This window comes from Protopterus annectens, chromosome 3.part1 (assembly GCF_019279795.1).
Source record: "Protopterus annectens isolate FY-2018-M chromosome 3.part1, PAN1.0, whole genome shotgun sequence".
Lineage (NCBI taxonomy): Eukaryota > Metazoa > Chordata > Ceratodontiformes > Protopteridae > Protopterus > Protopterus annectens.
Genome location: NC_056732.1, coordinates 1,653,734,704 through 1,653,759,612, shown reverse-complemented (window position 1 = coordinate 1,653,759,612; position 24,909 = coordinate 1,653,734,704). Strand labels below are relative to the sequence as shown.

The 24,909-nt window shown below is 43.6% G+C and overlaps 1 protein-coding gene across 1 annotated transcript in view; it reads right to left on the bottom strand.

Moving 5' to 3' along the window:
• LOC122798602 (1-aminocyclopropane-1-carboxylate synthase-like protein 1) overlaps window positions 1–24,909 on the bottom strand; it is a 2,974,588-nt gene that overhangs the window by 2,792,549 nt on the left and 157,130 nt on the right. The gene's annotated exons all lie outside the window — the stretch shown is intronic.

Below are 24,909 nucleotides of genomic sequence, written 5' to 3'. Positions count from 1 at the left end.
TAGTCTGGGCACTTGTTGTTTTGAGGGTAGCGAAAAGATCGCAACAAGGAGTGCCCCACTTCAGAAAAATCTGATCCACTACAGATTGATTGAGAGACCACTCGTGAGGCATCAGAATAGATCTGCTCAGCCTGTCCGCCAATAGGTTGGACCTGCCGGGATGTCGTTGCTATCAGAAACCGCTGAGAAGAGATCGCCCATTGCCAAAGTCTGAGAGCTTCTCGACATAACGGATAGGACTTGGTTCCGCCCTGTTTGTTGATGTACCAGACCACGGACATGTTGTCCGTTTGTACTGCAATAGTCCCTGTGGGAAGAAAGTCGTCGAGGGCTTGCAACGTTAAAAGCACTGCTCTCATCTCCAGGACATTTATGTGCAGATGGTATTCTATGGGTTGCCACGTCCCGTGGACCATCCTGCCCTGATAATGCCCCCCCCCACCCGATCAGAGAGGCATCCGTAGTGACTGTGGCAACTGGAGGAGGGGGAATAAAGGGTCGGCCCTGATGAAGAAGAGGGGAAGATATCCACCAGCCCAGATGAGCCCTGCACGATTGTGTGACTAAGATTTCGTGTCTCATCGGAAGACTGTGGTACGACCACTGCGTGAATAACATCCACTGCAGGAGACGCATGTGGAAGCGAGCCAGTGGTAGAAGAACAATGGCCGCAGCCATAAGACCTAGAACCTTTAGGACAAATCTGGCTTTGATCTTGTTGCTTTGTAACAGAAGCGAACAAATTTTGGATGTCCAGAATTCTTTGATCTGTTAGTCTGGCTAACATTTTGACGGTGTTTAATTCTGCGCCTATAAAGGTGATAGATTGGCAAGGCAGCAGAGAAGATTTTTCTAAATTTACTGAAATTCCCAATTTCCTGCAAAGCTGTAGGGTGTAGTCTCTGGACTGAAGAAGCTGACACTTGGTGGTGGCGGAGAGGAGCCAGTCGTCCAAATAAGGAAACACCTGGAATCCTAGACGTCTCAGGTGAGCTGTGACCACTGCCATGCATTTGGTAAACACTCTGGGGCTGAAGTGAGGCCAAAGGGCAGTGCTCTGAATTGGTAATGACTGGTCCCTAGCCGAAAGCAGAGAAACCTTCTGGAGCGTCTGTGAATCTTTATGTGATAGTACGCATCCTGAAGGTCTATAGAGCACATCCAGTTGTCCTTGCCCAGAAAGGGCAGAATGGACTGAAGCGTGACCATCCGGAATCTTGCCTTCTTGACAAATCTGTTCAGATTGCTTAGGTCTAATATTGGTCTCCAATCTCCCGTCCTTTTGGGGACCAAAAAGAATCTTGAGTAGACGCCGGATCCTACTTGGTCTGTCGGCACTGTCTGGACGGCTCTTTTTTCTAGGAGTTTTGAAACCTCCTGTTCTGCCAAATCCCTTTGACCGGGTGAGATGTCTGGAAGGGATTGTAGAGGTACGGGAAACCTTTCGAAGGGGATCTTGTAACCCTCGGATATAATCGACTGTACCCACTTCTCTTGGGATAGGGATTGCCAGGCTACTGGGTACAGTGAAATCCTTCCCCCGACTGCCTCCAAGGGTGGACAGTCGGGCAACACCTCAGGGATGTTGAAAGGGCTTTTCAGGAAGAGACTCCCTGTTGCCCTGGTTCTGAGGACCCCCCCCTGCCTCTAGGGCGGCGTCTATTGTTGTTACCCCCTCTGCCTCTAGGGGTAAACTGACCACGTGTGTCCGGTGTAGCTCCTTGGGCTTTACGGAACCACATCTTCCCCCCCTTCTGACCCTTGGGATATGGTCTAGAAGGAGTGGAAAATTGGACTCCAACGGCAGAAAGAGTTTTACCGTCCTGCTCACACCTGGTCAAGGTATCCTTCACCTGAGGTCCGAACAAAGCCGAACCATCAAAGGGGGTATTAGTGAAGGACGCCTTAAAGGGGTCCGCAAAATTACACAGCCGCATCCAGGCTTGGCGTCTAAGAGCAACTCCTGTGCCTGCGGCCCTGCTCGCTCCATCGGCCGCATAAGATATGAGCCGCATGGAGGAGTTAGATATCGAATTCAGGATAGCAAGCTGTGAGGCAATCTTTTCCTGAGCCCCAGCAGCAGAAGGATCCTGGACTACTTCACCCAGTTCTTTGAGAATATCTCGTTGAAGCCTGGTGAAGTGACAAAGATAATTCAGCGAACGCATAGCAAAGGTCGCTGAGGAAAACATCCGCTTTCCATACCTGTCCATGGTCCTAGAATCCTTGTTAGGAGGATGGACAGGTACTGAAGGATCCGCCAGTTCCTTCTTAGTGGCCGCCGCCACCATAGCATCCACAGAGACACCTTTGGAAAGGAACTGTTTATCCGAAGGGGCCGTAATGAATTTGGATGGTCTTCTGGGGACAGGTTCCACAGAATCTGGAGCCGCCCATGCCTTCGAGCCACTACCTGCATGAGTGGGTCGAAGGCGGAGACACCCAGGAGGTGGAGGGTCGGATCCAAAGCCTCCAGGTATACCGACTCATCCTCGGAGGGGTCAATAGAGGGCCAATTCCCCCTCTGTTTGAGGAGCTCAAGGATGTCTGAAAAGGAGACATCCTCAGAGGGGACCGTGGGGAACCCTCCGACTCATCTAAGTCGGTATCAGATGTAGTAGACTCAGGAGTCTGTGTGTTTCCTCTTACGTCCTCTTCGAGGGGTTCCCCTGCAGGATCAGGAGAGACCTCGGAAGAGGAGGAAATTCCCAATGGGGAAACCTGGGGCGATGGATCCCTGGGCCTGTGAGCAAGAGGTTGGCAAGAGGCATCTGCAGGCACTGAAGAGGGAGGAGCTAGAGAGGATGGACCGTTGACCAGGCTCAGAGGCCAGGACACTCCTCATCACCTCAAAGGCTCCTCTCCCGGGAGGCGGTACACACCGCTCCCAAGAAACAGGAATGGCGGCTCCAAAGAGAGAGAAGGCTCGAGGCCGATGTCGGCCGAGCTTACCAAAGCCGAAGCCCGAGAGGGAGAGCGGGTCGGACAAGGGTCCGATGCCACTAGCCCCTCGGAGCCGACAGTGGAAACCCGGCGACCGGATCCCTCAAGGAAGGTCTCAAGGAGGAGATCGAGGAGGGCAGCGGAGCGGAGATGTATCGGCTCCGGCATCGAAACAGTCGCTGTCCCAAGAAGCTCGGCTCCGAACTCCGTGTGGAGTCTGAGGAGGAAGTTCAAGGATTGGGGCTATAGCGAAGTCTGTTGAGACGGGCTATGGAGCATTTGGGCCAGTGCCTGAGACTTCAACAGCCTGCTTACCACCCTCTCTAAATCGTGGTCAGACAGCCTGGAAGATCTCGAAGATCGGCTCCGATGGCTCGCTCCGACAAAGAGGAGACCCGGGCCGAGTGGATACTCAGTATAGAAGGGGACCGAGATCTCTTACGGGAAGCCATCAGAGCGAAGTCCCTGTAACTCCAGATGGAGCCGAGGATATCTCGGCTCCGATGCTGAATAAAGTGTCGGCTCCAGCCGAGCCGACAAGGCACAGTAGTCAGGGGTAGCCAGCGGCCGAACCCACTACTTGAACAGAAGATATATCGGCTCCGGCCGGAGCGATGTCGGCTCCGACAGCCGGAGCCACCGAGGAGGCTTGGACACTGTAGCCTGAGCCTTGGTGGCTTAGGAGGTTTTCCTGACCCTAATTTAGGAGGAGAACCTTCTGGCTTAAGTAAGCCTCGGAGGATGAGCTTATTCCTCCTTTCCTGCAGGACTCTCTGGCTAAAAGCATGACATAAAGCACAGGAGTCCTGCAGGTGCAAAACCCCAGGCAATAAACACAAGAAGTGTGACCGTCTGTCAGAGACATTTTCTGACAGCACTGGTCACACTTCTTGAAGCCTGAGACCTTGCCTTCCTTTGACATCCTAAGAGGATGGAAACACAAACAATCCCAACAAACACACAAATTAATCCCTTACACAAACACACAGGAAGGGAATAACCAAAGGGGAATTAGGCCTGACTAAAAAACTTTAGATTAAAGATTGTAAAAAGTTTGAAAACAAGGGAATAGGGTGGGCTGTAACTAACTACAGACTAAACTGACACTAAAAGGGAAAAATAAACCCCTAACTAATCTTTTTCTTATTTCACAAAGAAAAACTTACCTCAGCTGGCAAAGGAGACCTCTTCGCTAAGCGGCAAACGAGATCTGAGGTAGTTCCGCCTTGCGTCATGGGATATAGGGTTGCCTCGAGCTCCAGCAAGAATGAAGGCGAGATTGACAACTTAACATTAAAGCATATAAATGAACTATGCCGCCTGTTCATCTTCAACTGTAAACCAAGACGAGCGACACAGGTTCAGTATTTGGGTCATCTTATTTCAGAAGGCTCTAGATAATTTCTACTGACACATATCACTGCAATACAAACTGCATCACATCTTACTATGTTAAAACAGGTACAGGCTTTTTTGGATCTGATAGGTTACTGTTGACAAAGGATCTCAAGTTATGTAGAAGTAGTAACATTGTTAGCAGAATTACCAAAGAAAGACACTCCCAAGCCTCTGTTCTGGCAAGATTACCATGAGCAATCTTTTGTTCATTTGAAAAAAAGAAGTTATGTACTTACCCTAATGTTTCATCTGTGTTGTCCATTTTCATTCCTCCTCAACTGATAGGGTTCAAATCCAAGACACTGAATCTGACTCGTCCGCTACAAAAGCTTGTGGCAATTTTGAACTCTCAAGCCTCTCTCTTATCCACAATGCACCGACCTCCATTACCTCAGATCTTGTTGGAAAGCTATAAAAGAAAGACGTAAATCTATTACAATCAGATATAAGTAAATATATCAGAAAGAAATTAGCAATGCCAAATTTGGAGCTCTGTAACGTCTGAAAGAGACAATTTTGTTACATCTGCCTGCTCTACTATAAACCAAAAGATTGTGGGTCAGTGGGTGGGGAGTTGAGGAACAATGAAAATAGACAACACAGATGAAACGTTATGGTAAGTATATAACTTCTTTATCTGATGCTGTCAATTTTCACTCTGTCCTCAACTGATGGGGCAGAGTCCCCAGCTACCTAAATCCCAGGGTGGACTCAAGGAAGGATATTTCTGAACACCACTGAGCCAAAAGATGCCCTACACACAGCCATAAACAAACTATACAATATATACAGCCATAAACAAACTATACAATAGAAGAAGGAAGCTACTACATGATAGAGCAAAATCCGAAAAAGGGAAGGCATCTCTGATCAGTATTAGCAAAAAACTACGGGCACTCATAAAAACGTCTAAGGCCAGGTTCGAGAGAAAAACTGCACAGGACACTAAGGATAATCACAAGGCTTTCTTTAGTTATGTTAAGAACCTGGGTGGGAATTCCCAGATATGCTCAGAATTAGTCCAAAATGACAAAAAATACACCGAACCCACAGACATTGCCAACATCCTAGCTGACAGGTTCAGTGCAAACTTCTCCCCACCCCCCCACCAAAAGGGTAAATATCTATCCCAGCAGAGTGCTGCCCCCTGACATCTCAGATGCTCAGGTAAATGCCGCCCTCTCCAAAGCAAAAAACACAGCATCAATGGAACCAGACGGTGTCCCGGGCTGCGTCCTACATGAACTCCAAGAAGGGCCAAACACAAACATAAAACTACTGTTCAATCTCAGCCTTACTACAGGATATGTACCCAAAGAGTGGCGTACAGCAACAGTGGTCCCTCTCCACAAAGGTGGTGCCTCAATGGATCCTGGAAACTATAGCCCCATAAGCCTGACTAGCTTGGTCTGCAAAGCTATGGAAAGGATCATCATGGACCTCATAAATAAAGATATTGGGGACCTACAGACACTGGATCCTACCCAGTTTGGCTTTGTTAAGGGCAGATCCTGCCTCTTAAACCTGGTCAATTTCTTTGAAACAGTCACCAAGGCCATTGACGAGGACAAGGTGATCCACACAGCCTACCTGGACCTCTCAAAAGCCTTCGATACAATACCCCACTCGGGCATTATAGATAAGCTCACCAGCTTAAATATAAACCTCTATGTCACTAGATGGGGTGCAAACTGGCTCAAGGACAGAACCCACATGGTTAGAATTGCTGGAGCCGTGTCAGACTCCAAACAAGTTACAAGTGGCGTCCCACAAGGCTCAGTCCTGGGACCTCTCTTGTTCGGTATATATTTCTCGGAGGTACAGGCCAACACGGAAGGACTGTGGCTGACCAAGTTCGCAGATGACTGCAAACTGGGTGCCATAATGGACTCTCCAGCCGACACAAGCATCCTCCAAAAGGGCCTCATAGAAACAGACAACTGGTGCCAGAGCCATGGCCTTAAGCTAAACACAAAAAGTGTATAGTCATCCCCTTTTGCAAAAACAAAGTGCCCACAAATTACCACATAGGTGGTAATCCATTAAGTACGGAAGAAGTAATTAGGGACCTGGGGACCCAAATTGATAGCAATCTCTCATTTGACAACTACGTGGCCAAAGTGGTTAGAAAAACATTTTATATAGCCCACCTAATCATGAAGGGATTCACATCTAGATCAGGGGAGGTCATTGTGCCTCTTTACTCATCCCTCATCAGGCCCATAATTGAGTACAATGCCCCTTTTGGGATGTACCTTACCAGACACCTGCAGCAACTGGAAAGACCCCAAAAGTACCTCACCAAGAGGATCAAAGGGCTCAAACAGATGCCATATGCTGCCCGGTTAAAGAAACTCCAGCTCTACTCAGTGGCATACCGCCTGCTCAGAGGCGATCTGTGCCTGACGTATAAAGACATGTCCAACCCGGAATTAATGGACATGCTGCACATCAGAAAATCCAAATCTCATCGAGCTACGCGCTCGAGAGACTTGAACCTCAGCACTGAAATAAATAGGACATGCTGGAGGGACAGATTCATAACCCAGAGGCTCCCTTCACTCTGGAATAAAATCCCAGTCCTGGTTAGACAGAGTCCCTCATTGACTCTCTTCAAGAGGAATCCTGATGACTGGATGGGAGATCGTAGGTTTACCCCGGGTATCACTACTAACCTCGACAAAGGGCATAGCAAAATTAATTTAAAATGGGTGGCAAAAGCCAAACACACTCTGGCTAGGCTTATAAATGCCCTAGGGCAGATAGCCTAGTATGAACCTATGAACATCTGGATACCAAATCCAGCTTGTAATGAGTGATAAAAGTGTGAGGGGAAGCCCAAGTTGCTGCTGCACAAATGTCATCCATGGAAGCAATTCAGTGAAAAACTGAGGAAGTTGCTACAGACCTGGTTGAATGAGCACGTATTTTCTTTAATAAATTTATTCCCAATTTGTTGTAAATGAAGAAGATGCAGTCAGTAAGCCACTTGGCAAAAGAGACTTTAGATACCGGATTACCCAATATCTGATCAGCAAAGGATACAAATAATTGACCCATAGTTCTAATATCTTTTGTTTTATGTAAACAGAAACGTAATTGTTTATGAACATCAAGTGAATGTAATAAGTATTCTCCCTTGTTCAAGTAATTTGGGAAGAACAAAATAACAATCCAACCTCAGCAGAAAATGACCGACACTTTAATAGGAATAAAATAAAATAACACCACAATGATAAGCACTTTCGTCTCACAGACGAGACTTCATCAGATAATCATATACCATTGCTTCAGGCTTTAAATACCCTTCTTCATAAATCAGATAAAAAACATTCCAAGCTGTTAACCCTTAAGACACCAAAACTTTAAAATATGTTGTGTGCAAAGTTGAATATCTGCTGCACAAAAGTTGTATAAATTCAATACATATTATATAAATGTGCTAGGGCCCCCGAAACAGTAAAAAGTACATAAAATAGATAAAATAAGTATTATACATCTAAAATCACCCCTCTTTTGTGGAGAATAAAACCTTTATACAACAACTGCCTTCTCCTTAAGGACAGGTTTAAGGGAAACATACTCATTAAGTCCAGGGGATAAAATGGCATTCAATCTAAGCTGCCAAACTAGTTCTTTTTTTAATAATGTTAATTTCCAGTCACCACCCCTGGGGTTTGGTTTTATACTGTCTAAGATCCCAAATTTACATTTTGTGAAATTAGTACATGCAGTGGAGTGTTTGTAAAGCGGATCCAGTATCTGTCTGCCTGGGATGACACGATCGACAGAACCAGACCACAATGCTTTGCCAGAGATGGCCTGCACCTGTCATCCTTGGGATTCCGGATACTGGCTAAGGCTCTTGCCACCAGTATAATGCCTTTTTTAAGCAAGGTTCAAATGACGAATTCACCAGCTTAACAGGTACAAGCAAGCAAAATCTGAGGGTAATGCTACTCAATGCTAGAAGTCTAAACCTCAAAATGCATTTACTCGAGGCACTCCTTAAAATGGAAAACATCGACATCTGTGCAGTGACAGAGACCTGGTTCAAGGCTCCAGAGAGCACCCCTGCATTTCCAGGCTATGACTCATACCACATCTTTCGGCCACCTAACCTGGACCGAAACACTAAAGGCATTGGTGTATCCATATTCATTAAGGATACCCACACCTCCAGGCTAGTTGCTCAGCAAAATGCATCCGAGATTATCCAAGTGCAACTAACTCCAGCAAGACCGCAATCCAAACTGTAACTTGCTACAGATCCCCCACCATGCCCCAGGACTCCCACTCCTCATTTCTTGATACACTGGAAAATATTAGGGTACAACCCAACACCCTAATAATGGGCGATTTCAACTACCTCACCATTAACTGGGAAAACTACTCATGTACCAACTCTTTTGCTCAACGTTTTCTGGAATTCATAAATTCCAATGCCTTGGATCAACTTATCCAGACCCCCACCAGGGGCAGCAATATCCTAGACCTGGTCATTACCAACATGGGCAACCGGTGTTCCACACCAGAGGTCAATTCCTCATTGGTCAGATCCGACCACAAGCTAATCACGCTAGACTTCCACATCCCGCCCCTACCCCCCATTAGGTAAACCACCGTAAAAAATTTCTCCAATGCTAACTTCATGCCTCTTAAAACAGAAAAGTGGCAAACTTCATGACACCCATGCAGATGGACAATAGAGGTACGACTGCTGAATCCTACACAAATGCACTTTATAAGTACTTGTACGAGTGCATGGATCGTGCTATCCTTAACAGAACCAAGATGCTATCCACCAAAAAAAGAAAGCCAATATGGTGGTCCCCTGCCATAACCAACTCTATAACAGAAGAAAGAAACTGTTGCAAAAAAGAGCAATATCCCATGATTGGAGGAACTTCCTGGTTAGCCTCAGTAAGAAGCTGAAATCCCTCATAAAATCCTCCAAAGCTGGTTACGAAAACAAAATCGCCACTGATTCTAAAGACAACCACAAAGCATTCTAAAGTTATGTCAATAATTTCAATGGCAACACTCAGATCTGCTCTGAGTTACAGCACAATGGCACTAAATATACAGAACCAAATGATATTGCCAACAAACTGGCAGATAGGTTCAGTGCAAACTTTACCCCCCCCCCACCCCCTAAAGGGCCCATCTCTATACCGGAAGAATGCAAAGTTCCTGTAATCACGGCTGCACAGGTAAAAACCACACTCTCCAAAGCCAAGAACAAAGCATCCATGGGACCTGACAACATCCCAGGCTGCGTTCTACAGGAACTGCAGAATGAACTGGCACCCCCCACCTAAGCACCATGTTCAGTCATAGCCTCACCTCAGACTTTGTGCCCACTGAATGGCGTACAGCAACATTTATCCCACTCTACAAAGGGGGAGCTACCACGGACCCTGGGAAGTACCGCCCCATTAGCCTAACGAGCCTGGTCTGCAAGGCTATGGAGTGTATCATCATGGATCTTATACACAAAGACATTGGTAATCTCCAAACTCTGGACCCCAACCCAGTTTGGGTTTGTAAAGGCAGATCATGTCTCCTAAACCTGACAGACTTCTTTGAAGCAGTCACCAAAGCCAAAGACGAGGGTAAGAAGGTTCTTACAGCCTATCTAGATCTCACCAAGGCTTTCAACACCATTCCCCCACTCTGGAATTATAGATAAACTCACTAAACTAGGTATAAATCCCTATGTCACTAGATTGGTTGCCAACTTGCTCACTGACAGAACCCACACTGTGAAAGTAGCAGACTCCAAATCTGACTTCAGACCAGTGACAAGTGGAGTACCACAGGGTTCAGTCCTGGGTCCTCTCCTGTTTGGTATCTACTTTTCTGAAGTACAGGTTAACACAGAAGGTCTTTGGCTAACAAAGTTTGCAGATGACTGAAAACTAGGCGCCATAATCGAAACTCCTAATGATGTGGACATCCTACAAAAAGGCCTCACAGAGACAGATGCCTGGTGTCAAAGCCATGGCCTCAAGCTCAATGCCAAAAAGTGCATTGTCATCCCCTTTGGTAAAAACTCTGTACCCATGAGCTACCACATAGATGGTAGTCTACTTAACACCAAAAGTGTGATAAGAGACTTTGGGACACAGGTGGACAGTAGTCTCTCCTTTGATAATTACTTCGCCACAGTAGTCAAGAAATCCTTCTACATGGCATACCTCATCACAAAAGGTAGCTCATCCAGGAAAAAAGAGGTCATTGTTCCCCTCTACTCGTCGCTCATTAGACCCATTATAGAGTACAACACCACTTTTGGTATGCACTTCACAAGACATCTACAACAACTGGAAAGGCCGCAGAAATACCTCACAAAGAGGATTACCGGCCTCAAACAGATGCCCTACGCAGACCGTCTAAAAAAACTCCAGCTTTACTCCGTCGTATATCGCCTACTCAAAGCTATGTCAAACCCAGAGCTGTTGGACATGCTCCATTTAAAGAAATCCCAATCCCTCCGAGCTACATGCTCTTGGGACCTAATCCTTGTCACTACAATAAACAGGACATGCTGGAGGCATAGATTCCTGTCCCAGAGACTTCCCATACTCTGGAACAAACTATCTATATCAAACAAAGCTCCTCATTAGCACTCTTCAAGAAAAATCTTGATGATTGGATGGGAAATAGGAAATTCACCCCGGGGATCACCTCTGTGGCTCTGCTCAGAAAATTTTGGCTAGGCTTATATAGGCCTTAGGGCCAATAGCCTAGTACCTACCTATGAACCTATGAAAGCGCAAATAAATACCCTTAGAGTGGATCGTGAGACTTGGTCTCTTTCTTTTGTGCATAAAACTTCGAAAATTAATAGAAATACAGGTTTTGCAGTAGCATGAATTTTCTGAAGGGTATGAAGTATGAAACGCAACTGTCTGTCATTATTTTCTGACTTCAGCCTCATTGCCAGTGATTTGCCAGAAATTATGAGAAAAAGACCAAAAATATGAGGCAAAAATCTGAACATTCTGTGAAAATCTGTACAGTTGAGAGGTATGCTGGACAGAGCAAAATAATAGGCTCATAGATTAATACTAGGCTTATTGCCTTTGCTGGTCATTTTAAGCCTAGCCAATTATCCCATGTGAAAATCAAACCCTGCACCTTGTGTCTGCAAGGTAAACACCTTAACCATTCTGCCATCCTCCCACCCCAGTGGATGGCATAATAAGGATAGATTTCAAATACTGCTCTTATAAACATAAAATCAGAAAGGTTGCGATTAGGTTTACATACCTCTCAACCATAGTAGATCAATGTTATGCCATTATGCAGAATGTACAGTTTCTTTTTTTTTTTTTGTGTGTGTGTGTTTGTGGTAATTATTGCCAACTGTCTTTTTATTGTACTTTGGTGCTTTTCTCCCCGGGTCTGACCTTCTTGTTAAACAAATGTCAAATAAATAAATAAATAAATGTCTACTTTATTATGTGTGCCGCAAGATGGCCAGTCCTTGGTTAAACAGCATCGTCAAGAACTCTAGAACATCAAGAACAGGGGCAGAAAAACAGTCCACATGGTTTTGAAGTGCCCACTGTACAAATCTTTTCCATTTACTAGCATAACATTTCCTTTTGAACGGTTTAAGGGAAGATAACAAAATTTGGCAGATAGGGGATGAGAGTATCGGTTGTCTGTCTACTAATGGAATTGCAAAAACCAAGTTGTCAGCTTGAGATTCGGAACGTCCAGATGTATCATGCCTGTCACATGAGACAGGAGATCTGGAGCTGGGTCCAGAGTCCAGGGTTGATGAATTAAATGCAGCCACAGGAAAGGAAACCAAATCTATTGCGGCCAGAAGGGTGCAATGAAAATGACTTTGCTCTTCAACTTGGCAGTTCTCTGAAGGAACATAGGAATCAGAGGATATGCATAAAGTAAACCGGGTGGCCAATCGTGAAGAACAGCATCCCTCAGTGACGCCACGTGTGGTGGTATTAGGGAAAATAGCTGCTGCACTTGTTGTTCAGGGGACATACAAAAAGATCACAGCAAGGCTGGCCCCACTTGCGGAAAATCAATTCTGCTACCTTTTGATTGAGGGACCATTCATGAGGTAACAGAATGCACCTGCTCAATTTGTCTGCTAGCACATTGGATTTTCCCAGAATGTGCATTGCTAAGAGAAAGCGGTTGAAAGATATTGTCCACTGGCATAGCATTAGTGCTTCTCGACAAAGGAGGTATGATCTTATCCCTCATTGTTTGTTGATGTACCAAACCACTGACATGTTGTCCATTTGTACAGCAATCATTCCTGAAGGGAGTGCATCCAGAAGGCTTGCAATGTTAAAAGCACTGCTCTTAACTCTAGGATGTTGATATGCAAATTGGCCTCTTCTGGGGACCATGTGCCTTGGACTGTCTTTTCCAGGTAATGCCCCCACCCACACCCCAGCTGGGAAGCATTCATGGTCACTATGGCCTTGGGCTGAGAGGGGACAGATAAATGGCCCTGTACCACTTGTTCTGACTGGATCCTGCACATCAGATCCTTCTTGCATGTGCTGGTGATTCATATTTGAGCAGATAAAGGGAGCTGAAGAATTGACCATTGAGATGCCAACATCCATTGAAGAATCATCATATGAAATCTGGGCAAATGAACTAAGTTTACTTCTGCCGCCACAGATCCCAGCACTTGCAGAACCAGGCAGGCCAAGACTGTAGTACTGTAAACTATCTTTTTACTTGTGATCTTTAAGTTTGAACTCTGAATGGATGGAGGGAAGCTATGGTTAATTTTTGTGTCAAGTAGCAGTCCTATGAATTTTAGACTCTGGCTTGGTTGTAGATGATATTTTTCATAATTTATGGTTATTCCTAGTAGTGCAAAAGTCTGGATAACTTTTTCTTTTGCTATGAAAAGCTGATGCCTGGTCAGGACGGAAATAAGCCAGTTGTCTAAGTATGAAAACACCTGCAATTCCTGCAGTCTCAAGTGAGCTGCTACTACTGCAATGCATTTGGTGAACTCCGTGGGGACTGTAGTGAGACCAAAGAGCACAGCTCTGAACTGGTAATGAATGGCTCCCAGCCAGAAGCGCAAGAATTTCCTGGATCGTCTCTTCATCTTTATATGACATCCTGGAGATCTATGAAGCACGTCCAGTCATCCTTTTCCAAAAACGGAAGAATGGACTGAACTGTCACCATCCAGAAGTTGGTCTTCTAAACAGATTTGTTTAGGCTGCTGAGATCCAGAACTGGTCTCCAGTTCCCTATTTTCTTTGGCACTAAAAAAAAATTTGAGTAAGTTTCAGATCCTTTTTGGTCTGGGGAACCTCTTGGATGACTCTTTTGTCCAGCAGCTTATGTATCTGAATTGCTGCTTGCTCCCTCTGACTGGGTGGAACATCGGGGATTCTTCTGGAATTGAGAGGAGGAAGGGAAAATGGTATTATATAGCCTCTGGATATGATCCTCTGCAAACATGTATATTTTTTTATTTCTAGCTAGGCTCTCTGGTGCAGGGACAAACAACCTCTGATTGCATCCAGAGGGGTACAACCGGGCCTCCATTCAGGAGCACTGTAAGGGTTTGCCAAAGAAAGATTCTCTGGACATTTGATGTTGCGTGCCTCCTCTGCCTCGAGGGCGGTGTCTGCCATTTGAGTTCCCCATTTGCCCATGGGGGAATACACTCCACGTGTGTCCTGGAAAGATCCTTGTGATTTCTTGAACCACATCTTTCCACTGCCTCAATGATTCCTCGAAAAGGACCTTTGAGGGAGTGAAAAAATGTATGTCCTTGGCAGAAAAGTTCTTTCCATCCTTTTCACACCTGGACATAGTGTCTTTAATTTTATGGCCAAAAACAGATGTGCCGTTAAAGGAAGCATTGACAAATGCAGACTTAAAAGGCTCCACAAAATCACACAAACACATCCAGGCATGTCTTCTAATGGATACAGCTGAACCCGCTGCCTTTGAGGTTCCTTCTATTTCATTAGAAATAAGCCTCACGGATGAGATGGATATCGATTGCAGGGTTGGAAACTGAGAAGTGATGGAAGCTTTCACCTCTTCAGAAACGGTTTCTGCAAGGGTATCTGATAATTCCTTAATCAGATCCCTCTGTAGTCTGGTGAAACGTGCCAAATAGTTCAGACACCTTAAGGCAAAGGTTGCTAAAGCATAGACATGCTTCCCAAATCTCTCCATTGCCCATGACTCCTGGTTGGAAGGGTGAACAGAGGAACTCTCCTCCACAAGTTCTTTTTTAGTGGCAGCCACCACGACCATGGCACCAACAGGGGGACCTTTGGGCCAGAACTGTCTATCCTCTGCTGGGGGTCATAACTTTCTCAGGCTTTCTGGGAATGGGCTCAGTGATGTCAAGTTCCTTCCATACCCACCGAGAGATCAAGTCAATGAGCTTGTCAGTGGGCGGGGTCACCCAAGAAGTAGATGGGCCAGTAACAAACGCCTTCAGTAGTACAGATTCCTCCAACGAAAAGTTGATGGGCTTCCAGCCATCTCTCTGTTTCAGGATTTTGAGGATATCTCTGAATGAGACATCATCAGGAGGTGACCGTGGGGACCCTTCACTTTCCTCAAAATCTGTATCCTCAATGATAGATTCAGGAGAATCTAAATGCTTGCTCTTCCATTCCCTCTTCTTAGGGACCACCTCAGTAGAGTATTCTGGGAAGGTATCACAAGAGGTCGAAATACCCAGATGGGAGCCCTGGGGTTTTGATACTGGCTGCCCTTGAGGAGAGGTTAGTTGAGACTCTTGGCATAAAGATGGGTCAAAGTAGATATAGGAACCGTGGGGATAGGCACCGTCTGAGTCATGGTTGCTGACAGAGCTCTCTCCAATGTCCTAAAGGCAAACCTTTCTGGGAACAGATAGGAACCCAGATCCAAGGAAAGGACTTTCTGATCCCTGGTCCATCTCTGCTCTGAGGAATGCGCTCCTGAGGAAGAAGACAAAAGCGAACTTACCACTGCCAAAGCTCCAAGGTGCAGAGTCTGCTCCGAAGCTCTCGGAGTCGAATGAAACACCTCGGACCCGACAGGGCAGAATTGGCTCCGACAGCATTCCCCGGATTTGACTGTACCGAAGAGCTCAGAGCAAACTTTGGATCCAAGGATGCAACAATCTTTAGATCTAAAGCAGATGGGCCTGGACAAATCGGATCCAACAGCTCCGAAATTTTGGACAGAGTCAAAGGAAGAAAAGTTAGAGGTGGTGTTGTGAAAGCATGGGATTCCTGACCCAATGGGGTCGGAACTGAGGTACAAACTGGTTGGCTCTGCAACGAGAGGATCTCTCTCATTACCCTCTCCACATCTTCTACAGTAAGGCTTCTAGAAGAGTGAAAGGAATGCACTGAAGGTGATTCTAGTCTGCACAAAAAAAGGAGATGGCACTCTTGATGGGAATAGGTCTACTGATGGGGAGTACCTTGTCCTAGGTAAAGAAGTCAAATCTGAAATTTCTGTCTGATGCGGACCCAAGGAATCCTTAACTTTTGGAGATTTTGGCTCCAAAGAAACAGCCGGATCCGATGGTAAATTTTTTATCTTTCTCTGATCTGAAGAAGAAGTCAGATCCGAGAGTTTTGCTTTCTTCTTCTTTAATGGATCCAGAGAAACCATAGGATCTGAAGAAGGTCTTTTTAAGATTTCTCAGAGGTCTTGGGGGAAGCTGTTAAAGAGCCTGGAGAAGTGTGAAGCACTTTTTTTGATATGTCTCCAGAAATGGTTTCACCAAAAAAGGAGGCCAAAAGTCCCTTCAAAATGAGTTTCTTTTTGCATTCAACCAATGCTCTTGGGTTAAACGCTTGACAAACAGCACAACTCTCCTGTAGATGAAGTTGGCCAAGGTAATACACAAAATGACTGTGTGAGTCAGAAAGGAGGATTTTCTGACAACACTTCCCACATTTTTTAAAACCCGCCAGGATTTTCTCTTTTTCAGCCATAGCTACAATAACAAAACAGAACAACTAATTATTAACAGCTAACAATGAAATTAAAAGTAGATGAATAGAGAAGACTCTTTTTGCGGAAGAAAGAGAAGAAAAGGGAAGAAAAGGGATGAAGAAGGAGGGTCAATCTACCTAGAAAGGTAGTACAAGGAATTATGCTAGAGCAGAAGGGAAAGGGTAAGAAATAGTGATACTAACGATAGTATCTAGCATGCACTAGTACTTAATAAGATAAGGAAAAGGGTGACAGGAAATATATATAAAAATAACAGCAAGAATAACAAAAAAATAAGCAAAACAGAATGGTGCTTGATTTCATCCTTGCTTCTAAGAGCAGTATGTGTGCACTCAACAAAATGGAGTGTTACTTGTTTATTCCAGATTATACAGATGCCATTCAGTCATTTAGAAATCATATAAAAGGTTTATTTATTTTATTTATTTGACATTTGTTTATCGGGTTGGTCCAACTGAGCTAGAAGCCCATTTTCAGTGGAGACCCAAGGGGAAAAGCTCCAGAACATTATGTATAAAAATTCAAAGAAACATACAGAAATGTATTATAAGTTATAAAATATTGTAAAAATGCAAAAGTAAAACATTGATTATGCAAAAAAAAAAAGCTAAACAAGATGCAGTTACAATATGCAAATAGAATGAGGTCAATGTACCAAAAACTGGCAATTTCAAATATGCACCATAAGTATTGACAGAAGAGGCATGGAATGTACAAATTCGGGGAAAAGTGGTGTCCAAGTACTATATGAGTGTAAGTAACTACAAAAATGGCTGAAATACATACCTAATTACATAATTTTAGTTGTAGTGGATATGCAGAAGTCACATTACTATACGAGTACAGATGTCTAAAAATGTGAGAGAGGCACACTCAAAGAAAAAAGTAGCCATAAAGGAAGAGAAGTTGAAGGAAAAGAGAAAGGGTTGGAGAGATGGGAGAATCCATGTAGGCTCCTGGCATGGGCAGATCCATGAGCTTAAGAAAAAAAGTTTTAGTTGCTTTTTGAACTGAATTGTATTTGGGATGTTTCTAATTAAGTTAGGAAGTTTGTTCCAGGCTAGAGGCACGCTACAGTTATAATGAAGTTTACTGAGGTTGCTAAACTATTACATGCTAAAGAAGCACATGGTTGTTTTTTGGCTGGGGAGAATGCATTTTGAAAATTTTTGTGTTGATATATATTATTATAATTATTTTATGAATCATTTTATTCATGTTTAAGATATGAACTGTGAAATTTTGAGAATCCAGCAAAAGCATCAAATTACAAAATGTAGAGGTTAAAAAGAGAGTAGAAACATTTCCACTGACCACATCAGTAAGAAGTTACTGTGAAGAAAATAATGCAGATAAAGTATTAACAAGATTTTAAACAACTGTATGATAACCATGGTGGTGCAGCAGTTAAGTTGTCACCTCACATCAAGAGGTTCTCCAGTTCAATTCTCGTCTGACGTGCCTTCTGTACAGAGTCTACATGTCCCCCTGCAGTCGCTTGGGTTTCCTCTGGGTGCACTGGTTTCCTCCCACATTCTAAAGACATGCAGTAGGTAGAGTGGACACTCTAAATTGGCCAGGTTCGAGTGAGTGGTATGGATGAACTACAGTGGCAGGGCTAGCCACCTGGTGGTGTAAATCTTGGCAAAAGATGATTGTCACTGATGAAGTGACATCCTGACCCATGTGCAAAATAGAAAAAGGGGCTGAGGATGGATGGATGGTATGATAACCTGTATGAAGGGGGAATGTGTAGCTACTGAAATGTACTCAAAATGTCTTTTAATTCCATCAAGACATAGACATGTTTTCGTAATCAAATAAAACTTTTTGTAAAATGATTGTATAAACACAGTGTATGCCAAAGTCAGAAAAAATGCATTTGAAGAATGTCTGATAGCAAGTGAAAACACGTCTACTAATCAAAAGACTTGTTGCCATTGCTCAGTCATAAAAAATATATTAAGTGACGCTTCACAGCATCAGATGGGAAATGTGACGGTAGAAGTGTAAGAGAAAGGAAAATGTTTAATAAACATTCTATTTTGAAGTACGTTGTATTTCAAAATGGATTCTTGACAGTTTTTATCTGTTTCTGATCATTTATTTCCTAACAACATGAAAGTGCCAGCATGGCCAGTCTAGAAATTTCTGTTATGGAGTTTGGAACTTGTGCCTAATATGGAAAGGTAGATTCAGGAGACCATTAGTAAAATAATGCAAAGGTGTTAATTTTTTAATTGGTCAGTGGCTACAGCAAAATAGCTTCTATATTGTTGCATTTACTCAAAAATAATACAAAAGAATTACGTTTCTCAAGGTTCAGGGAGACAGGACCTAGACTGCCAAGTCTCTCATATACTTGTATTCTCTGCAATTAATGAGACAATTCTTCTCTGCTGAACTATTATGTTGCTGTCAGTTTTTGCAAGAGGTAAGAGGTTGTGAAGTGCCATAAATTTGAATTTGGGCACTATCACAAACAGGGCTACGAAAAAATGATCCAGAACCAGTCTCCAAGCATTTTCTTTCTTTGGCACTAACATTCTTGAATAAAATCTCACTCTCACGTAGTAAGTGGGAAACTGGTTCTATTACTCCCTGGGACAGCATGTGATGAATGTCACGTGGAAACAAGAGTTTCATCTACAGGATGAGGAATTACTCCCGTAAAGGAGGAATTTCCTCCCACTGCCACCTGTAACCTTGATGAATAATCTTCAGAACCCATACATATGAAACTATCTGTTGCTAAAGTGAAGATTCAGACTTTTTAGAAGAAAAAAGGGGGGGGGGGGCAACGTCTCTTAAATAGTCATTCTGACTTACTGGACAGTCCTTCGTTTTGGGTGTTTCTAGAATTCGTCTTGGAATCCCCGTTATTTCTTCTTAAAACAAAAGTTATGTACTTACCATAACGTTAGATGCATGTTGTTTGATTTTTGTCCGTTTCAAACATATGCATATACAAAAAAGCAAGGCAATGCAAGGCCAGGGTGATCCTCATTAGCCCTTTTTGCCCCTGACATACATAGTTCTCCTACCTATGGCCTCCTAGTACATCCTCCATGGATGTTGGATCATTATTCAGATCTAATAACTCACCCATATGGATTGCCCCCTGCGGGTTAAAAGTTTATGAAATTAACTGCATGGTTCCTTCAATTTTAACTATAGCCAGAGATGCCATGCTTTCCCTTGCTGTAGTCAACATTCTTTTTACTTCACAGAAACTGTCAGTTAGGGTAATTTACCACAATAAATGTAAGAGATTTTCAGTTTGGGCCTACTCCAAAGGTCTAGATCCCTTTTCACCACCACTTCCTTCCATACCTGAATTTTTGTATGATATCTTTGACAGAGGCTCCACTTTTGCAACTATTAAGGTACAATTGGCTGCAATTTCCAGTCTTCATGTTGGACACAATGATATGTTAATAGCATCTCTAAAAATCTCAAAAGCCTTACTCAAAGGTACATTTCCACTGAGACCTCCCAAAAGAGACCCAGTACCTCCATCAGGCATTACTATTATGTTACAAGCTTTAACCCAGTCTCCTTTTGAACCAGCTTCCACTGCAGGCTTAACATTTCTTACACAGAAAACGATTTTAAAACATCAGCCAGACAGATTTCAGAACTATAAGCCCTCTCCTCCAAGGCACTTTTTCTATTTTTTTTTCACAAAGATAGTGTTTCCCTCAGAACCAATGCATTGTTTATCCCTAAGTTGGCATGGCATCTGAAACTAATTTAAAACATAAAACAATCAATACATCTTCCTGTTTTCTTTCCAAAGTACTCAAATAAAGAATACTTACTTCATATGTTAGATGTTCATAGACAATTGAGATTCTAAATTCACAGACAAAAGATTTCAGAAAAGATCACAGGATCATAGGAAGTTACTAAGCTATTGGCCCTGAGGTCCTTATAAACCTAGCCAAGAGTTTTGCTCATGTTTAGACATATTAGCACCCGATGCCCCTGTCCAGCAGGGACACGGGTGGAATCCCAGGGATGTATTGTCTATTTCCCATCCAGTTATTCCGGTTGCACTTAAAAAGGGGTAAAGAGGTACACTGCTTGATTTACCCACAGATGGGGGAGTCTCTGGGACACAAATCTGTCCCACCAACAAGTCCTATTGTTGTCACAGACCAGGTTTAGGCCAAGCGTGCAGGTTACTCGAGTAGAGCTTAACTTGCGAATATGCAGTAGTTCCATCAAAGTGAGGTCCAAGATCGCCTTGTATGCCAGACAGAGGTCATCTCTGAGGAGTCTGTATGAAACTAAGTAGAGGGACAAGGCCTTTAGCCTGTGTAGGGTAGATTTATGAGGCCCTGAGGCCCTGGATTCTCCTGGTGAGGAACCTCTGTGGTTTCTCCAGCTGCTGCATGTGCTTTGCAAGGTACATGCCGAACGGGGCATTGTACTCAATAATGGTCCTTATAAGGGAAGAATACAAGGATGTTATGACCTTCTTGTCCCTGGATGAGATACCCTTACTTATGAGGTGGACCATGTAGAAAACTTTCCGTACAATAGAAGCAACATGGTGGCCAAAAGTCAGGTTGCTATCAATCTGGGTACCCAAATCCCTCACAACTGACTGCATGCTTAGGATATCGTTATTAATGTAATAATTTGTGGGGACGTCACTCTCCCCAAACGGGACTATGATGCATTTTTTTGTATTCAGCTTGGGACCATGTTTCTGCCACCAGTCATATGTTTGGGTGAGACCCTCTTGGAGGATGTCCACGTCACTAGAGGAATTGATGATAGCACCCAGCTTGCAGTCATCCGCAAACTTGGTCAGCCATAGGCCACTGGTTTTGGCCTGCACCTCAGAAAAGTATATCCCAAACAACAGTGGCCCCTAGACCAAACCCTGGGGTACACCGCTCGATATGGGTCTACTGCTTGAGGTGGCTTCCCCTATTTTGACTAGGTGGGTTCTATTAGTGAGCCAGTTAGCTACCCATCTGGTAGCATACGGACTGATGCCTAGTTGAGAGAGTTTATCTATTATACTCACTGTCCTCCCCCCGTCCATGGCTTTGGTGACTGCCTCAAAAAAGTTGACCAAATTTAACAGACATGACCTCCCCTTGATGAAGCCAAACTATGTGGGATCGAGTGTTTGGAGGTTGCCAATGTCCCTGTTAATGAGCTCCATGATAATCCATTCCATGGCCTTGCAGATCAGGCTAGTTAGGCTGATGGGTCTATAATTTCCCAGAACGGTAGATGTTCCACCTTTATGTAAAGGGATGACAGTGGCTGTCCTCCACTCAGCTGGGACAAAGACAGTACTCAGGCTTTGGTTGAACAGAGCACCTAATGGTGCTGCAAGTTCCTGCCTGTGTTCATGTAGGATGCAGCCTGGGATGTTACCTGGTCCCATGGATGCTGTTTTTTTTTTGTTTTGTTTTGTTTTTTTGCCTTTGAGAGAGCAGTGATGACCTGATCCCTAGATATAAGGGGAAGGGGGCAGGTACTGGGAATGTCCTGATTTATTGATGGGGGGGGGGGGACAGAGGGGTGAAATATTCGCTGAATCTGTCAGCCAGCAAGTTTCCTATATCTATCTACGGCATTTGTATATGTAGTCAGTTGTTCATTTCCTTTGCCAAATCAAAGCTGGGAAAGTCAGTTTCCAAAGTAGCCCTATCCAGATGGCTGTCAGACTGCATGCCCTTTGTATATTAAAAGAAAAATTTACCTGTACCACATAAGCCAAAAGCACATTCAACCACAGCAGTCTCTACTTTGACAGTCTTCAACAGTGGATCATCCATTGATGACATCAGTGTTGCAGCCACATGGGCAATGGTGCACACCTTTGTGTCTCACTATAAGTTGGACACTCAATCAAGATTATGTTTTTTTTTCATAATCAGGAATGTTCTTCCTTGATGCCACCCATTTTTACAGCTTGGGATTCTGTCCCATATGTGTGAAACAGATGAACATAGACAACATTGAATATAACAGTTATGTACTTACTATAAAGTTAAATCCATGTTGTCTGATTTTCCTCCGCTTCACTTTCCCCTTTCTGCCCCCCCCCCTTCCAAACTGTCACCTGTGGCTTTGAGATAATGGAGTGGGTGCTACCCCTGTCTGTGCACAGTCACACTAGACTGTAGTTACTTTTCATCAACTAGTTGGAATCACCATGTTTTTGCCTTTCTATCTGGGAAAGGTTGTTTTTTCCCCTAGGTAGTTCCTTATCATATTTTCAGACTAGTAAGGGCAAACTATCTCAGCATCTGAGGTACAGCTTAGAGAATTGTGGGTAGGGGAGGAGTCAGAGCTCTGGATCCAATAAGCTTCAAAATCAGCACCAAGGTCAGATCCGTCAACCCATATGTTTAAACAGACAAAAACAGACAATAATGGATCTTCTGTTTACCTACATTTTGTTGAGACTGTTTATTTTGTTTCTTATCAAAACTGGATAAGGAGTTAGAGAATCCCTTGGAAAATTTGGAAAAGGGAGAGAGGGGCTGAAAAATCTTAAAAGAGATTCCCTGTATCAGTTTACCCCTTTCATCACACCATTTGATAACCTCTACAGCAGCGGGGTGAAATACTAAATCTCTGTCCAGGAGAGAATTTATAATCTCATTCTTAACATCATCTGGGAGGTTCTAAAAATGCAGCCATGCAAATCTCCTCAAAACAGTACCAGTGTTCACAGCCCTTGAAGAAGTATCAACAGTCATATACACACTTTAAACAATGAGTAGTGACTTGAACGACAGAAAAAATTAAATAGATGTTCCCTTACAAGACGAAACTGCAGATAAAACATTCCTCATACTTTCATAAGGAGTCAGAACAAACCTTTACATATGAGATTGATAATTCAAAATACAGAAATTCAAAGTTTTAGAAGTATACAATTTTTCCCATACTTCGCAAAAATCTTCCCATCTTTATCAAAAAGGACAGGATTGGAATTAACTAAATGTTTTGCAACAGAAGGAGTAACTAAAGCTATAGCTGCTGGATTAGGTTTGGGAAGACTGTACAAAACCTTAATAGACTGAGGAACTTTATATATCCTATCTGCTTTTTAGGAGCAGCTGGCGGACAGGAAAATTGCAGGCAGTAACACACATCCTCCAAAGCTGATAGAATTAGAGGAATGGGGGCAAGTTCTGGAGATTCCTTCTGTAACAGTTCCTAGTACTTCCTGAGGGACTGAGAAACCTCAGTGTCCACCAACTGAAAACACTAGCACATTCTAGAAACAGTCTCAGAGAAAGAGCACTGCCAACAAGGAGAGTCAGAACCTGAGCTCTCCTCTGTGCCCAAATCAGAAATTTGAGGAGAAAACTCTATATCTGTCCCTTCATCCGCCTGTCCAGACTCAGAATCTAAAATCTCTTCAGGAAAGGAGTTATCCTTCTATCGTTTACCAGAAACTACTTTATAAGAAGGATTAATAGACTAAATTAAACCCTGAGCCAGACCCAGTAAATTACTCCTATCTAAGGAAATTTGAGGAGGAGTAGATACATGCTTCATTTTCTGTTTCTATTTAACAGACCATATAGGACCAACAGTGCAATTAATAGCAGCAGCAGCTTTCCCATGGATGGGTAAAACATTTTAACAAAACAGGGAAGCCTTCCCTGTTCCCACTCCCAGGACCAACAAGAGTGGCTCTTCCATGCCCACTGAATGGACCCCAACAGCAACAGATGACGTGGCTAACTACATGGTCCACAGTGGCTGTAAGTGCTACACCACTGGCATCCACTGTAAAAGATAAGTGGTCTAAGGCACAACTAATGGCCTCAGCAGAGTCACCTACTTGCGGCTGACGCAAACTGCTAGCCTGTTGTGATGGCAAAGGTTGTTTGCTTAACTTTTTTTTTCCTGTCTGGAAGAAGGACCAACTGTGTCATAAAAAGTAAATTAATGTTTTTTTTTCCCCCCCCAAAGGGAACTTATCTGCCCAGCAATAGAAAGCACTAGCGCACAATTAACCTTGACAGCCCACAAAAGGAGCATTCTTCAGCTGCAGGAAAGCTCTGAAGGGCTTGGTGCATGGTAGGTGCTCTGAAACTTTGCAAGCTGTCCAGCTGCTATCTTCTTAAGAGGATATAACCCAAATAGCTAAGGCTACTGCAGCAGTGATGTTACAGAAGAGCATCTAGATAATCAGTTTCACACAAAAGTACGAGTAAAAGAACAAAAAATTGTAAAAGTTTATAATTAAAAAATGCAAACATGGGCATACGTCAGTAAGCATACACTGTACTTAGGGTTAGTGTGGAATAGATGAGAAAAAACAATGCTGCTGAATTAAAGAAGGGTGTCTTTTCTTGAGCATGGAAGACGACATCCAGATGAACCATATAAGCCAGTAAGTCTCTTTTATGTCTGATATCCCTTCTGAGCAGCAAAAATTAATAATGCATTATTTTACACAAACAAGGCACATGGTGCAATTTATTCTTTTAATTTGTTTTACTGCAGTTTATCTTACTGTCGATGAGCCACATTACTTGACACAATACTGCACTGTAATTTGATCATTTATTATTAATG